The sequence below is a fragment of the Bubalus bubalis genome, chromosome 8 (genome assembly GCF_019923935.1).
Source record: "Bubalus bubalis isolate 160015118507 breed Murrah chromosome 8, NDDB_SH_1, whole genome shotgun sequence".
Lineage (NCBI taxonomy): Eukaryota > Metazoa > Chordata > Mammalia > Artiodactyla > Bovidae > Bubalus > Bubalus bubalis.
Genome location: NC_059164.1, coordinates 25893174 through 25910129, shown reverse-complemented (window position 1 = coordinate 25910129; position 16956 = coordinate 25893174). Strand labels below are relative to the sequence as shown.

Genomic DNA, 16956 nt, shown 5'->3' with positions numbered 1-16956 from the left:
TACAGCTAAATTTTTTTCTAGGAATTGTGTTGAATCTGTTTTGTAAAGTATTACCATCTGAAGAAGTTTGGAAGATCTTAACAATATCTTATAGTCCATGAACTTGGGGTATTTTTCTACTTAGTAAGGTCTTCAATGTTCCAATGATATTTTCTAGTTTTCAGTGTTCAAGTCTAGCAATTCTTTTGTTAAATTTATTTCTAAATTTCTAAACTTTATTGTTTTTGATTCTATTATAACTGAACTAGTTTTCTTAATTTTTGGATTGTTCATTACTAGTGAACACATTGTATTTTGTCCAAGAATGACCTTTACAAATAGCCCTTAGAAATGGCTGAACAGAAAACATGACTATCGTGACATGAAGAATATAGAGGGGGCATTAAGGCCACATAGGTAATTTTTAGTAACTGCTCACAGTTTATACTTCTGAATTTGAGTTTAGTCTCCTAAGGGAAGATTGAGATTATATATTCATCTTTGTAACAAATAAGTTGTCAGTGAGTTATTCACGGCTAGTGCACACTAAGAGAGGCACACAAAAAGCATTCACTTCTAAAAGGAGCATTTGGGAAATTCTCTTATTCTTTTGACTTCAGGTACTGTAATTCTGAAGTTTGATTAGTAACTTTCCTTTTGTAAACATAGTCAGAATCTTATAAAGTTTATAGTGTTCTATAAAATAGACTTCTGTAAAACGTATTTAGCTATCCCCTGAGGATAGATTCAAGTCTCAGAGATACTGTACGAAGCACTATTGTGTCTCTCCTGAATTTTTAGTCTCCAAAAGTGCCTATAAAGTGCATTAGATAATCAAAAAGGGTTTTGGTAAGCCAGCTTATCCTGTCGCTAACCAAATGATACTCTTTCAATTCCCTTCATTTCCAGGGGTGAAGCAAGATAATGTGTAGCTATTTATGAAGCCAGGATCACTCTGCCAATTTCTGAGAAGACAAAAGGTAACTTTTGTTAAGACTTTTCTTTTCAACATGACCATGGACAAAAGCTTTCAGTTTTACTGAGTTATTGGCTCAGTCGGGTCGGACCTTTGCGACCCCATAGATTATGTTGGCCTGAGCAGCTGAGGGACCCTGGGGAACCACCCCAACTGTTACGTAGCACTGCCCTCTTGTGGGCAAACTGAAAAAGTGATCGACTTGAAAAAGGATTCTCAGCGCAACTGCTGTCCGTTTATAATAAAACTGTATAGTCTAACAGGAACCTAAATTTTGTAAACCACCTGGTTTTAGCACAGATTTCTGTCACAGGTTCACAAAACCTCAAATATTAACTTTTTATCTTAAAAGAACATTTCCAGTGTTTTAATAATCATGACCTGCCTTGCTCCTGCCTCCCCATCCCCCAAGTTAATTTCCAGGTCCTCAGATTTCTAAAACCTCAAAGCATTTCAGCAATTGAGTGTCGTGCAACGACATCAAGTGTGGTTGTTCCTCAGTAGTGAGGGCTTCATTCAGAATAGCGGGAAACGGGCTAGATGGAGGAAAGCTGGAAAATCACGGTGGGTCGTCAGTTTATTTTCAGAGCTGCTGCCGCTCCTTTTTTTTTGCTGAGGAGAAACCAGACCAGAGAAACGCGGGAATTTCCAAAGCACAGGATTCAGAGGCTGCGTCTCTTGTGTTTTGGCTTAGCCCTGTTACTGCTGCAGGACGAGACAGGATGTAATTCTTTCACGGCAGCACCCACTTGCGTAGCATTTCTGTCAAACTGATAGGCACCGTGGTGAACACGGAACAGAGCGAGTGTCTCACCCATCAAAGCTCATTCTCGTTTTCGATCTCTATTCCCCTCATCCTTCTTTCCCTTGAAAAATGTTGATTTTTGAAAGAATGAAGATGTGGAAAGGCAGGAAGAGTTCAGCAAGGAATCAGTGAGAGGGGCATTCTCTGATGGTTTGTGCCTTGCTACGTCACTTCGGTTGTGTCTGACTCTGTGATCTTATGGACGGTAGCCCAACAGGCTCCTCTGTCCATTGGATTCTCCAGGCAAGAATACTGGAGTGTATTGCCGTGCCCTCGTTTAGGGGATCTTCCTGACCCAGGGATAGAACCTGCGCCTCTTACATCCCCAGCATCGGCAGGCTGGTTCTTTACCACTAGCGCCACCTGGTTTGTGCCTTGAAAGTGAAAGTGAGGTCGTGTCCGACTCTTTGCAACCCCGTGGACTGTAGCCTACCAGGGTCCTCCGTCCATGGAATTCTCCAGGAAAGGATACTGGAGTGGGTTGCCATTTCCTTCTCCAGGGATCTTTCCGACCCAGGGGTCGAACCTGGGTCTCCCGCATTGCAGGCAGACGCTTTACCATCTGAGCCACCAGGGAAGCAGAAAAGGGGGATTAAAACTATGGAATAGAGAGAAGTGCTTCTCCTTCTTGCTTTCTTGCTCTGTCTTTTCCCGTCCCTCACACCTCACAGCCCACCTGTCTGTTTTAAGTAGTTGACTGAAGTATGCTTTAAAAATTACAAATTGACATAATTGCATTGCTTTCCCCCCAAACTGATTCTCTCTCTCTTTATACACACCACACACACACACACACACATATTTTTTTGCTTTACCCCATTTTCCCACTTTATCACCCAATGCTCAGGTCTAGTCAAAAGACACATTTCACATGCCCTGGTTGAAAATGTGTATGTCTTGATCAGAAATTGGAGGTCGCTTCATTGATCTCCTGTGAGTAGTTAAGGCTTTGACACTGAGTTCTCTCCTGAATTTCCTTTTACTTATTTATTCACTCAGTGCTATGTATTAAGAATCATTTCTATGACTGCTGCTCAGGGTCATGTGGGTTTCACACTGTACAATGCATTTTGGCAGCCCAATGTAGAGCCCCCAAGCTCTACGAGAGCCTCTTGTTCTTGTAGAGTTTGCAGTCTAGTGGGACAAGACCATATCTGATGGTTGGTTTGGATGTCTCAGTCACCTTCAGCGTCACTCAGGTCTAGGCTCATCAGCCTTACTCACCCAGAAACCCAGGCTGTGGATTCGGTTGGCAGTCATTCCAGGCATCTCTGCTCTCCCTCCATCCTTCAGCTACTCTGTCCTGTTGTGTCTCTCTGTGAGCCCCACAACTGTGTGTATACTGTGTGTGTACTGTGCAAGGGCACCTGTGTGACGAGTGAATGGGGCTGAAAGCCGTGACCCACCCTTGCACCCAGCAGCGGTCTGCCTCAGGGGGGACAGAGGGCAAAGGGGCTCTTTTTCTAGCTATATGCCAATGGGGCTCCAAGAAGATCCTTTTCTCTAATCCATCTGCCCACAGAGGATGACTTGGTGACTTTTTCTAATCGGTACAAAGGTTTCTTCGAGAAATTCAATCACATTCTACCAATCCACTTTCACATGCTTCTGGTCAGGATGATTTTTATAAAACTCAAAACCCACCATTGTATGCCATGCCTAAAATTCTTTTGTATCCCATTGTTCTTAGAAAAACCTGCTTTGAAAGCCTGCAAGATAATTCCTAATATGGTGCCAGCTCCATCGTCATCAGAGCTCCAGTTTTATACCCTGCTGTTGAGTTCTATGGAGCTCGTCTCAGTCCCTCAATGGTCCATTCCCGGTATGGACTTATGTTTGTTTCCCCTCTCCCCCAAATTCATATTTTGAAGTCCTATCCACCCTCAATGTGATAGTTTTAGGAGGTGGGGCCTTAGGAAGGTAATTAGATTTAGCTGAGGTCATGAGGGTTGAACAGGTATGATGAAATTGTGTCTGTGTGTGTTAAGTTGCTTCAGTTGTGTCCAACTCTTTGCGATGCTATGGACTATAGCCTGCCAGGCTTCTCTATCCATGGGATTTTCTAGGCCAGAATACTAGAGTGGGTTGCCATGCCCTCCTCCAGGGGATCTTCCCAACCAGGAATTGAACTTGCATCTCTTATGTCTCCTACATTGGCAGGCTGGTTCTTTTCCACTAGGTGGTCTTGGGAGCCCATGATGAGATTAGTGCCCTTAGACTAAGAGATATGAGATCTCACTCTCTCTCCTGTTCCTCACCATGTGAGGATTCAACAAGTTGACAGCCATCCATAAGCCAGGAAGGGACTTTCAGCAGGAACTGTAGTGGCCTGTGTCTTCCTCTTTGACTTACGGTCCTCGAGAAATGTGAGAAAAAATGTTTATTGTTTAAGTCACTCAGACTGTAGTATTTTGTTATAGCAGCTCATGCAGACTTATACAATTCCTTTCAGGTGCTTTTCCCTACACTGGGGAAAGTCATTCTTTTTTCACTTACCTCGCTTCTCATCTTTCAAGATCTTTGTTCCCATGTGGCTTTGCCTCTGGCATTAATTATCTGTGCAATGTAGTTGACTTCCTGTGTCCTCCTTGGAACATCACCGGTGCTCAAGAAGTGTGTATTAAAGAAATACATGAAATCTATGTTTAAAATGTCAGAAAAAATCTACTCCTACTTCTTTGGAGTTCCTTCTAGAAAGAGATGGTCATGTGAAGGATGAGTGTTCCAGTGGAGAAAGATGTGGTACCAATAACCAAACCAAACAAATGAAAGATCTCTGGGGACTTCCCTGGCAGTCCAGTGGTTAGGTCTTTGCCTTCCAATGCAGTGGACATGCATTCGAGTCCTAGTTAGGCAGCTAAGGTCCCACATGCCTTGCAACCAAAGAGCAAAACCTAAAATGGAAGCAGTATTGTAACAAATTCAATAAAGGCTTTAAAAAGGATCCACATCAAAAAGAAGAGTTAAAAAAAGACATTTAGTAAGTGTGTGCAGGGGATAGATGAAGGAATCGAATTCCCAGTAGATACTTAAAGTACATGCTTAAAGGGCTTCACATGTGGTGCTAGTGGCAAAGAACCCACCTGCCAGTGCAGGAGACATAAAAGACGTGGGTTCAATCCCTGGGTCGGGAAAATCCCCTGGAGGAGGGCATGGCAACCCACTCCAGTATTCTTGCCTGGAGAATCCCGTGTACAGAGAAGCCCGGTGGGTTACAGCCCATGGGGTCACATAGAGTTGGACACGACGGAACCGACTTAGCATGCACACACATGCTTAGATCACCAGTAGATAGGGACACAAAAAAACATGGAAAAAGATCGAAAGAAAAATGGGTAGTTTAGAGAAGGGATTGCATAAGAGTCTGACCTTCGTTGAAATTCCTTTTACTTACTTCAGGGTTTAGACCTTTGAAAATATATGATATTAACTATGGTAGGTGGTGGTGGAGTGGGTGGGGAGCCTTATCTCTCAGGCTCAGGACTTCTGAAGATCTCCATCCAGTCTTGGGAGGGGGTTGAATAAACATCTTGGTCAGAGTTTAACTTTCTGGCTTCCAGTAAATCTTCTCTCAGCTTTTGAGTTCATGTGGCAAGGCACAATTTCATGATTCTAGAATGAAAGTTGAGGGGGTTGGAGCTTGAAAGGACAGGCAATCCATATTTTTATATTAAGGCACAAGATTTGCTTCAAACACTAGTCTTTGCTGGAGATTGGTGAGCACTCAGGGACAAAGACCCAATGGAAAGGTGGCCAAGGGGCTCCCCCACTGGTCACCCTCATTCAGCTCCTCTGCGGCTCCTCAGCTACTCCCCCGCCCCCAGCACACACACACACACACACACACACACACAACACACCCCGAGGGCAGCAGACTGCCCTTCTTGACTTACAGTCTTCATTTCAGATGGCTCTGGAGACCCATTCTAACCTGACTTTACCTTTGTAGAGAAGTTAATGGGAAACCCTACTGTAAGATTTATTAAGGCCCAGAAATCTCTGAAGATGGCCTTCATCAAAAAGATTTCTGTATCTTGAGGAGGAAAAAAAAGGCCAGAATTAAGATGAGGAGTGAGATGTGAGATCAGAAAAAAGTATCAGGGAGAGTTAAGAGACTCAGTCATGACATAAATCAAAGATGGGAATGTTTAACTTTGAGAACAGAGGAAGAATTTAACCACCTGGACAGAAAGAAAATATGAACAGACATCTTGTTAAACTGAATTTCTGCTGTTTATGATCTTGAGTATCTTTATCTCCCCTTTTATTGACAGAGATTTCTCTCTGGTGAAATCACTTCAGTGACTAAGAAAGGCTTCCCCCACTGGCCTCAGCCAGGATGAGGGCCCCGGGACACGCATCATTGTCGGCAGGGCTTTGCTTTGAGTGACGCAAGACCCAGGCAGCAACCTGTAAGTGCACTGGTCTCCCCAAATGCTTCAGGCCTTGTTCTAGACAATATTTCTTTTTAGGCTAAGGGGGTGGCAGGCTGCCCACACCGCTTTCTTCCCAGGACCAAATGAAACCTTCTTTAAGTGTTACTACATGTTAATAAACATAGTCAGTGAAATCCACTTAAAAAGAATGACCTGTTTATGAAAGAAAGCTTTTGAAAGACAGAATATTTTTCCCTGTGGGCCAGAGCTTAGGAAGAAAAACAAAGAGCTCTTTCAAAGGCTTAAAGCATGATGGAGGATGGATTCTGACTTTCTAACTACAAAAATAATGATACTTTTAGCTCCAACCTGCCTTGCTCCAGGGAGCTGTAAATATTCTTTACAGGGACAGATTGAGTCTTTCCAACTTTGTACTCACAGGCTATTGCAGCTCGTTAAGGGAGAGGGATGTTAGCCTGAACTTTTATACCAAGAAACTGAGGCAGCAGAACTTGAAGTGATGCGTTCGGCACCACCAAATAGCTTACAGGTCATGGCGAGGATAGAACAAGCAGAGACTGAGTATATCTATAACATGTGAATACCTCCTGACATCAAGATGAGCTGCCTTCTCTTTCTGTCGTTATCTTCTTCTATTCCCTTTCCTCCCTGTCTTCAAAGTTACATTTCATTGATTCTTTATGTTAATGTTTGTATTTATTTATTTTTAATTTTAAAAACCTGTCTTATTGAAGTATAGTTGCTTTACTATTTTGTGTCAATTTCTGTTGTACAGCAAAGTGGATCAGTTATATGTTTACATAAAACGAAAGTGAAAGTGTTAAGCACTCAGTCGTGTCCGACTCTTTACAACCCCATGGACTGCAGCCTGCCAGGCTCCTCTGTCCATCCTCTGTGGAGATATCCAGCATTCTCCAGGCCAGAACACTGGAGTGGGTTGTCATTCCCTTCTCCAGGGGATCTTCCCCGCCCAGGGATCAAATCTGGGTCTCCTGCATTGCAGGCAGATTCTTTACTGTCTGAGCCATAAATGAAGCCTATATGTACACATATTTTCCCTCTTTTTAAGATTTTTCTTCCCATTTAGGTCACCACAGAGCTTTGAGTTCCCTGTGCTATACTGCAGGTTCTGCATTAGCTATCTATTTTATACATCAGATCAGATCAGATCAGATCAGTCGCTCAGTCGTGTCCGACTCTTTGCTACCCCATGAATCGCAGCACGCCAGGCCTCCCTGTTCATCTCACCTTCCCTTGGTATCCATAAGTTTGTTCTCTACACCTGTGTCTCTATTTCTACTTTGTGGATAAGTTCATCTGTACCATTTTTCTGGAATCCACATCTAAGTGATATTATACAATATTTGTTTTTCTTTTTCTGACTTACTTCGCTCAGTATGACAATCTCTAGGTCCATCCATTTTGCTGCAAATGGCATTATTTTGTTCTTTTCTATGGCTGAGTAATATTCCATTGTATATATGTACCATATCTTCTTTATCCATTCCTCTGTTGATGGACATTTAAGTCGCTTCCATGTCCTGGCTATTGTAAATAGTGCTGCATGAACACTGAAGTGCATGTGTCTTTTTGAATTACAATCTTCCCCAGGTATACACCCAAGAATAGGATTGCTGTGTAGTTCTATTTTTAGTTTTTTGAGGAACCTCCATACTATTCTCCACAGTGGCTGTATCGATTTTTAATCCCACCAATAGTATAGGAGGTTTCCCTTTTCTCCACATCCTCTCCAGCATTTATTGTTTGTAGATTTTTTGATGATGGCCATCCTGTTTCATTGGTTTCAAGAGGCAGACATCAGGTAGAACTTTCTTCCTTAAGGTTTTTTATTTTATACTCAAAAACATTAATTAATATCAGACATTGACCATGCTGTTTTCTCAGACATCTGTGGTGGATTTTCTCCACCTCGGTTCACATGGTGGGATAGTGAAAATCTTCCCCCACCTGCAAGTCTTGGGAGGCACACGTGGACAGAATCACCCACGTCCAGCTTCAGGTATCTCGTCTGTTCAGTTCATCTTCCCAGGGTAAGGTGACTACATCCTTCCTTTGTACTAAAGTTGATATACAGTGATGTTATCCTGTTATAAACATGTTCCTTTCTCCTTTGGGTCTCTGAGACATGAGCTTGGAAAAACTTTTATGACACAAGGCAAAACAAAGACTGCAGTGGTTACATACTTTCCATTCCTCCCTTTTTTATTTTATATAAATTGTCTCTTGTAAATGGAATGGCCCAAGCCTTGGGGCATTATGCATTCTGATGACATCAAGTTCATCCTTTTCCTTCTCAAAGGGGAGGATTGTCACATGGCAAGTATATGCCTGCAAGGATATATACATACAAAGATTTTATGACAGACAGTTTTACAGATAGCAGTGTTACAGGGTTGTTGTCAGGGTCACAATGTGGTTGTATGGATGTGAGGCACTTTGTACAATCGAGCCCTGTGTATGTATGTTTTATTATTGTTGCTTTGGACAGAAGGTGACTGACGAAATATTTCTTCTTCTCTTGAGACATTAGACTGGTCTGGAATAAAAATGCTTGGAGAAGTGACTAGAGGCCAGGAAATGAAGGAGATGGACCAGATTCAGAGCGAGTCGCATGGGAGAGACATGCTCTTCCCCTCTGCGCTGTAACTTTCCCCCACTGAACCCAGAGGAGAGAGATGGTTTTAGATCACAACAAGGAACTTGTTTTCTGCCTAAAAATGGTTTCCTCTTTTGAGGACTACTTGAGCGGTACGGCTGCCTTAATGAAAAGTTAATGTTATCACACTGCAGTGTCCGTGGCCTTAGATGACCTGTCTCAGACTTGTCTGGGTGCACAGCAGGAGGAAAACCAGATATATTTAGCCCTGAATGCCCATCACACCAGCGGTGCTTCATGCCAAGAATAATTCCAGGAATGACCACACTCCCCATGCTATTTTTCTGGCCCATGCATGCTTTCCGCAACTGTAGAAACTTGCAGTAGCCTCGAGGAGATGGAGGTTCCCTGGTGGCTCAGTGGTAAAGAACCTGCATGCCAAGGAAGGAGATGCAGGAGATGCAAGTTTAATCCCTGGGTCAGGAAAATCCCTGGAGAAGGAAATGGCAATCCACTCCAGTATACTTACGTGGGAAATGCCATGGACAGAAGAGCCTGGTGGGCTACATTCCATGGGGTGGCAAAAGAGTCAGACTGCTGCTACTGCTGCTAAGTTGCTTCAGTTGTGTCCGACTCTGTGTGACCCCATAGACGGTAGACCACCAGGCTCCGCCGTCCCTGGGATTCTCCAGGCAAGAGCACTGGAGTGGGTTGCCATTTTCTTCTCCAATAAGAGTCAGACAGGTTTTAGCAAATAGCAAGATAACAGGGAAGATGGGGTTGGGAGCTGGGGAAAATGTCTTTCAATGGAGCCAAATGAAAGTTTGCCAAAATGTGGGTATTAAGGTTAAAGTCTTGGAATCAGGTACTGACAGAGATCACCTTAAAACATGCCAATATGTCTTACTGCATAAAGGATTTATTCTAACTTACACGTATTTCATCAAAGGAGAGAATTATTTTATGTGTAGCCTCCAAATTAGCCAGGAGGTAAGTCTGTGGTCATTATTTCATTGAGATTAAACTAACAATGATAGTCCTAGCAACTCAATAAAGACTTTTTTCATATCAAACATCTTTTCTGACAACAATTGTATGAAACTGGAAATTAAGAAAATTTGTCCAGAAAATTACAAGAAAAAAACTGGAAAACTTGCTGGAACATATATAGAGATTAAACAGCAATTGATGAAGAAATAAGAACAACCAATGGGTCACTGGAAAGACCAGTGAAGCCCTCAACACCTTCCTGATTTGGAGATAAAACCATCACAACTTTATGCCACCTTCTCACATGCTCACATCTTCAAGTCCAAGCCCATTCTTCCATCCCCTTTACCCCTCAGACTATCTGATTTAATTCTCCCAAATGAGTTAAGATGTTCCATAAATTAAGATCCAAGGCCAGTAGGAGTATGGTGGGATGGTGGTGGGTTGTGGATTTTGGGGAAACGGACAATGCCTTGCTTGTTCCTGTAACACAAAATCTCTGAAGTAAGGAAAGATAAGCCTTGACTACCCTCATAGAATAAGAAAGAGAAGACACCTTCTGTAATGAGAACAAAATAAATTAACCTGTCAGTTCACCTGCCATACTCGTAAATGTCACATTGCTCCACATTTACCCAGAGCAGAAACGAAACTTGATTGAGAGACATAAACTAGAAGACATGTGGAGTCCCTGTTAACACGCCAGGAGCTGGAACAACCCAGTGCTTTGCATTTCTTTTAATCCTCATAGTAGTCCCACAAAGGTACTCCTATTCTCCCCTTCAGAGAAGGGCAGAGAAGCCCAGAAAGATTAGGTATCTTGCTGTGATTGACATTGAGCTGCTCAGTCGCTTCAGTCGTGTCCAACTCTTTGTGACCCCATGGACTGTAGCCCATTAGAATGCTCTGTCCGTGGGATTCTCTAGGCAGGAATGCTGGAAGGGGTTGCCATTTCCTTCTCCAGGGGATCTTCCCAACCCAGGGATCGAACCCACATCTCCTATCTCTCCTGCTTGGGCAGGCAGGTTCTTTACCGCTAGAGCCACCTAGGGGGCCCAGTTAAGGTTAAATGAGGTCATAAAGGTGGGATCCTAATTCTATTGGCTTGGTCACCTTATAAGAAGAGGGAGAGAGAATCTTTCTTCACGTGCACACCAAGGAAAGGTCATTTGAGGACACAGTGAGAAAGTGGCCTTCTGCAGGGGAGAAGGAGAGCCCTCGCTAGAACCCAATTTTGGACTTAGAGCTTCCAAACTGTAAGAAAACATTTCTGTTAATTCACCTAGTCTATGATATTTTATTATGGCAGCCCAGGTCAGCTAACACATCGGGTTTTGTCATAAGAGGACCAATGAAGGATTTTAATTTTGAAGAATTCACAGGGGGGCACCATTGACTGTTGATATTATATAGCAGCATTTCCTTATAAAAAAAGACCATGTTAATTATTTTTTTTTATTGACAGTTTCATTTATTTGTTATCCTGGGAGTAACCTGGTCAAGAGAAAAAGCAATTTTAACCTGAAGGGGCTTTAGGATGTATTTGCACACTCAGGTGTCTTGCAATTGTTTTCCCTCCATCAGATCAGCTCAAAAGATGATATTAAAAGAACTTTAAGGCCATTTCCCCTTCACAGTCCTTAAGTGGAAGCTCTGTTTTCAGTGGTCTGTATATTGGCATGAAATAAAATGATCATTTCTAACTCTTGACTTTAGGGCCATTTGAAATCCCCAGAGGGGTCAAAGATCTGATAAAACAGGTCTGGAACAGTAGGCATTTGATATGAATATACAATTATACACAATATTTTCTTTAGGCTGACTCATCTTTTAAAATTAAAAGTATTAAAAAATAATACCTATGAGCTAGTAGGCATGATGGCTTACTTATATTTTTCATCATATGGTAAAATAAATAAATATTTAAATAAAAATATAGTTAATCCTTGTCACCTATACTGATTTTGTTGTTGTCCTTGTTTAGTCGCTAAGTCATGTCTCTTTTGACCCCATGGACTGCAGCATGCCAGGCGCCTCTGTCCACGGGATTCTCCAGGCAAGAATACTGGAGTGGGTTACCATTCCCTTCTTCAGGAGATCTTCCCAACCCAGGGATCCAACCTGGGTCTCCTGCATTGGCAGGTGAATTCTTTACTACCAGGGAAGCCCAAACTGATTTCATTTTGCTACCAGAGATGCTCAGGGAAATACTGTGAAAGCTCTGAGGAGTTTTAGTTGTGAACTCAGAGATGTGGAGCTTCCGTTTACAGGATGACTGTGATGTCAGCATGAGAAAGTCACAACCAGTTCGTTTGACTTAATGCTAAAAAAATTCATTACATACATGATTTTCTCCAAAATTCAAGGTGGTTTTAACTTCTGATACGTTGTCTGTTTACATTATAGCAGCCCTGAATAAGGGCTTCCCAGGTGTCGCTACCTGTAAAGAACCCGCCTGACAATGCAGCAGACCCAGATTTGATCCCTGGGTTGGGAAGATCCCCTGGAGAAGGAAATGGCTATCCACGCCACTGTTCTTGCGTGGAGAATCCCATGGACAGAGAGACCTGGGCAAGCTATAGTGTATGGGGTTGCAGAGTCAGACATGACTGAAACAACTTAGCATGCACGCAACCCTAAATAAATGCCTTTTTTCATAAGTGAAATGTTAGTTTAGGGTTTGTTTGCATGTATGGGCCAGCTGTAGATATTTTTGCATTAATTTTTTCGTCTAAAAATAGATGCTGTGCACTGAATGGCTTGTTAAGTATCTCAAGGGAATTCTCAGTTAAATTTTTAATTTATTCTTATCTCTTAATTATTTTTTAAAAGTAGCTAGCTCCCAACTGTGGAGAAGGCATTGGCAACCCACTCCAGTACTTTTGCCTGGAAAATCCCATGGGCAGAGGAGCCTGGTAGGCTGCAGTCCATGGGGTCGCTAAGAGTCGGACACGACTGAGCGACTTCACTTTCACTTTTCACTTTCATGCATGGGAGAAGGAAATGGCAACCCACTCCAGTGTTCTTGCCTGGAGAATCTCAGGGAAGGGGGAGCCTGGTGGGCTGCCCTCTATGGGGTCGCACAGAGTCGGACACGACTGAAGTGACTTAGCAGCAGCAGCAGCAGCTCCCAGCTGATTCCAATTCCTCCCCCCACACAGTGTATCTTTCCCTTACTGTTACTGGGTTAATATTCCTTAGTATTTCAATTCCTTGCTTTAAAACTTTCACTCACTCTCTTGCCCTAGTATTAAAAAGCCTTGCCACCACGTTCCCTATTTAGTTTATCTTCAGGCGTCTTCATCCCAGTAATGTTGAACTGTTTGTTTTTCTTACACACTTAACACTTTCTTATGTTGACTCATGTTTACACTTTGGAGTGGCCTTTGTCCCATCTTCTGCATCCCAATTCTATCCTTTCTTTAAAGGTCTAGCTTAACTGTCACATCTTTTCTTGAAACCTTCTCTTATTCTCTTGAGTTTAAAAACACTGCCTCACCTTCCAAAATTTCATCTCACTCTGAATCTCCTTTATAACTTTCATTGCAAGCTTGCCTTGTGGCTACCTGTGTAACTGTATGTGTCAACATGCTTCGTCTTCTCTGATGCCATACAGACCTTTTAGGAAGGGCCTATATATGTAATAACTTCCTCTGGAAAAGCCTAACACAGGCATATAGTAGCATTTAGGACATATTTTCTTTAATTAATAAATAAGTGAATATTTGAGTATCAAAATTCTGCTTGTGTGTGTGTGAGAGTTAGAAATGTGCCTAGTTTTAGGATCCTCCAGATATAATGTAATACCACTGAAATACATAAAAGCTAAATCAACTTTGTGTGAGTGAGCTAGGTCTATGGAAGCCTTTGGGATCTAGAAACTTTCAAGTACATTAATGGTTACAGCTGAGGCTGCAGCGATTCTAGGCACTGAGGACAGTTTTGGAGTCGGTCAGACTTTCCTCTTGCTATGTGGAGCCCTCCAAGTGTGATCCCTGGACCAGCAGCATCGGCATCTCCTGGAGTTTGTTAAAAATGCAAATTCCTGGGTCCCTCCCAGTCCCAGTGCATAAGACGCTCTAGAGGTGCAGCCAAGCAGTCTGTATTTTAGCCAGCCTTCTGGACGCTTCTGATGCATGTCCACCTGTAAGAACCACTGGCTTAGAGGAAGTTCTAGGAGGGCTTCTCCTCAGTCTTGACACTTGTTGGTTCAGCCATAAAATAGGCTTTTAGAGTTACTGACTGATGGAGTATAAATCTTGTCAGTGAGCCTGTAATAGTGCCTGTTCAATCTCAATGCAGGCTTCCCTGGTGTCTCAGTGGTAAAGAATCCACCTGCCGAGCAGGAGATGTGGGTTCGATTCCTGGGTCAGGAATATCCCCTGGAGAAGGAAATGGCAACCCACTCCAGGTTACTTGCCTGGGAAATCCCATGGATAGAGGAGTCTGGTCCATGGGGTCACAAAGAGTTGGACATGACTTAGTGACTAAACACCAACAACAATATCAGTGGATGAACCAACAGATGATAGTTTGGGAGCCTGCCTTTGCTATTTCACTCTCATCAGATTCATTGTGAGAAACCTCCACTCACAGCAGCCTAACAAATGAATAATGCTGCACATAACTGAGAAATTGATAAGAAATGTGGCAGGAATGGTTGGCTTCCTATCAACTGACTAGTGAAGGTCACGCTGGGACTCGTGTCCCAGGCTCAGCACGCTCTTTGAGTTGCCTGGATGTTCCTGTTTTCCCATGACTTCCATTTCTCAAGCACAGCGCTGTCTTCTTGCTTGGTTTCTCTGCCACAGGGCAGCAGTCAGCGCTGGTCGACTGACCCAAGATGCATTTTCTGTTTCTCGTATCCTCGCAGCACCCAAGAGTGCTCCCCAGCATCCGCCCCTCCACCACGTGAGTCAGATTCTGATTAGGGTATTCCTGACCTTGCTGTGTTCTAGGACCTAGGACTTCAGCCCTCCCTTCAGAATCCATGCTACTGGATGGATTAGGGTAGTTCCTAATTCGGGTAGCTCCATCTCCACAGCTGAGACTCAGGGAGGACTGTGCAGGTGACCCAGTTCTGGTTAATAGATTGAAGGCAAGGCTGCTAGTGGCATTCTATGCATTGACTACATTTTTAGGAAGGGATACACAAGGAGAAAAGGGCCTAGGACTTTGGTGTGTAAAGATGCAGTGCTTGGAATCTAGACAGCTTTCTCAGACCACAAAGACATCCTAGGCAACATGCTGGGGCCAGTGGAGCAGAGTTCGTGGAGGGAACCTGGCTTCTGATAACACTGCTGAGCCATTGAATCGACTCCCCTGGGAGCTGCCCGCCTCAGAACTTCTGTTCTAGGAGAGAGTAAATCCACTTCTGCCTGGAGTTTATTAACTATTTATGATTGCTGTTCCTCTCCCCTTGATTTCTCTTGAAAAATAAAAGGAATCAGTGTGATGACATCTTTAAATTACTTCCAGCTCTAACAATTGATGATTCTTTGCTCAAAGCATCATGTGTGGAGTTTCAAGGTGTGACAAGATTTGGCAGAGGTGGAGTCTGGAGAGGGAGCAAGTACTGTCTGAGTTAGGGTCACATTTTTCTAAGGTCCTTGAGACAGCATCAAGGTGAGGCTCTGGGGGGAGTCGCATGGATTCTGAGGGGAGGGCTGAAGTCCTAGGTCCTAGAACACAGCGATGTCAGGAATCCATAGACAAAGCCAGATATTGACGATAATAGCTAGGAATCAGGTGTAGAACAAGGCAAGAGGATTTGTAATGAATGATTTGCTTGCCTGCAATCAGACTTCATAATATATGTTCCCCTTGGGCCCTCTTAAGGTACCAAGCAAAGGAGATATATTAACATCGAGTCCGACAGGCCAGTGATCTCCTTGGGAATATCACCAGATCAGGAATCCTTTGGTTGTCCAGACTCTCTGAGTTGCTTAGCAGGTCTATCCCGTAAATTCCTGGGTAGGCCGGCTGTTTCAGACAGTCTGTTACTTCCTGCAGCTCCTTTTCTTCTCCAATTGTCTTTTACTGGTGATTTTCTATCACATGTTTCAGTTCTTGGTCTTACTGCACAGTAGTGCAATTTCTAACCTTTTCAGATGTCTTGCAAAGCATATTTAAATAAACCACAAAATGTGGTTAAAATACCGTTAAAAAGAGGATGTTTACTTCGGTTTCCACCATTTTTTGGTCAACATTGCCACCTAGTGGTAGAATAATTTTTAAAACGGTGTGTGACTTTCATTGTGATGAGATATTTTGATTTCAAGGATCTTCAAGTGGTAAAATTTTAAACAAGAGGAGACAATAATTGTGATTCAACTTAAATGTATTATTTTGAGCCCGAGAAGGTGGTGACTTAGGGAAAATCCTTTAGACTCGCTCAAGTAATTGCATGATTTACAGAAATTCTTAATTTGTTAAGATTTTTGTTGCTCCCTCAGTTTTGTTCCCTTACGTTTAAAGAAATCTTAACCAAAGTTAGCCACTTCCTGGTGGTAATCATAAAGCAAAACAAATAACAACAAAAATGAGTTTCAAGTGAACCAAGGTTTTGTTCCTTTTCTCCTCTTTGAAATGCTTGTTTTGCCTCTTCGTTCCTCTCAAAGTCTGTCAGTTTATGAAAATTCCTCCCTCTCTTGTGTATGTTTCAGTAAAGATATTTAATGTATTCTGCGCCATCTAGCAAGATTTATAGTTTGAGGCAGGGCCAGGGTGGGCCCGAGATTCTGAATTTCTACCAAGCTTTCCCCAAACGCCAAGATTGATACTAGGGGACCACACTTTAAACCATAAGGCTTTACAGAAAAATGACGACATGTTCAACAACCCCAAATCTTTCTTTAGGATGGTTCAGAAAACTGTATGTTCTGTTTGGGTGAAGGACGAACATAAAGTACTTTGCCTTAAGCAGCATCTCAGCTGAGGTGGCTAATTTCTTTTCGGGCTGACATTGGGGGATGGGGGGGGGTTCCTGCAGAAAGTGAAACCACAGCTGCTTGCAGGACTTAACAACAATGTCAGTGACTGTTCCTGCACTTGGCCATGACCATGGCTTTTTCTGGGGAATCGGAGATAACTGGAGCCTGGCAAGTATCCTCCCTGCGGCCATCCTAGGCCAGACAGTTGCATGGGTTTGCACATTGCAATCACCTGGGAAGTTTAAACACTTAGTATTATT

At 42.9% G+C, this 16956-nt stretch overlaps 1 long non-coding RNA gene across 6 annotated transcripts in view; it reads left to right on the top strand.

Annotated features, from left to right (window-relative positions):
• The window catches only part of LOC112586460, a 303931-nt gene that overhangs the window by 56111 nt on the left and 230864 nt on the right, over window positions 1–16956 (top strand). For 5 of the 6 annotated variants that reach the window (XR_006552689.2, XR_006552690.2, XR_006552686.2 and 2 more), the window contains exons 2-3: window positions 889–959; window positions 6035–6172. This is a non-coding gene — a long non-coding RNA (uncharacterized LOC112586460). Of the gene's footprint in view, window positions 1–888; window positions 960–3450; window positions 3583–6034; window positions 6173–16956 lie in introns of all 6 variants that reach the window. The other variant, XR_006552688.2, reaches the window with a different exon arrangement.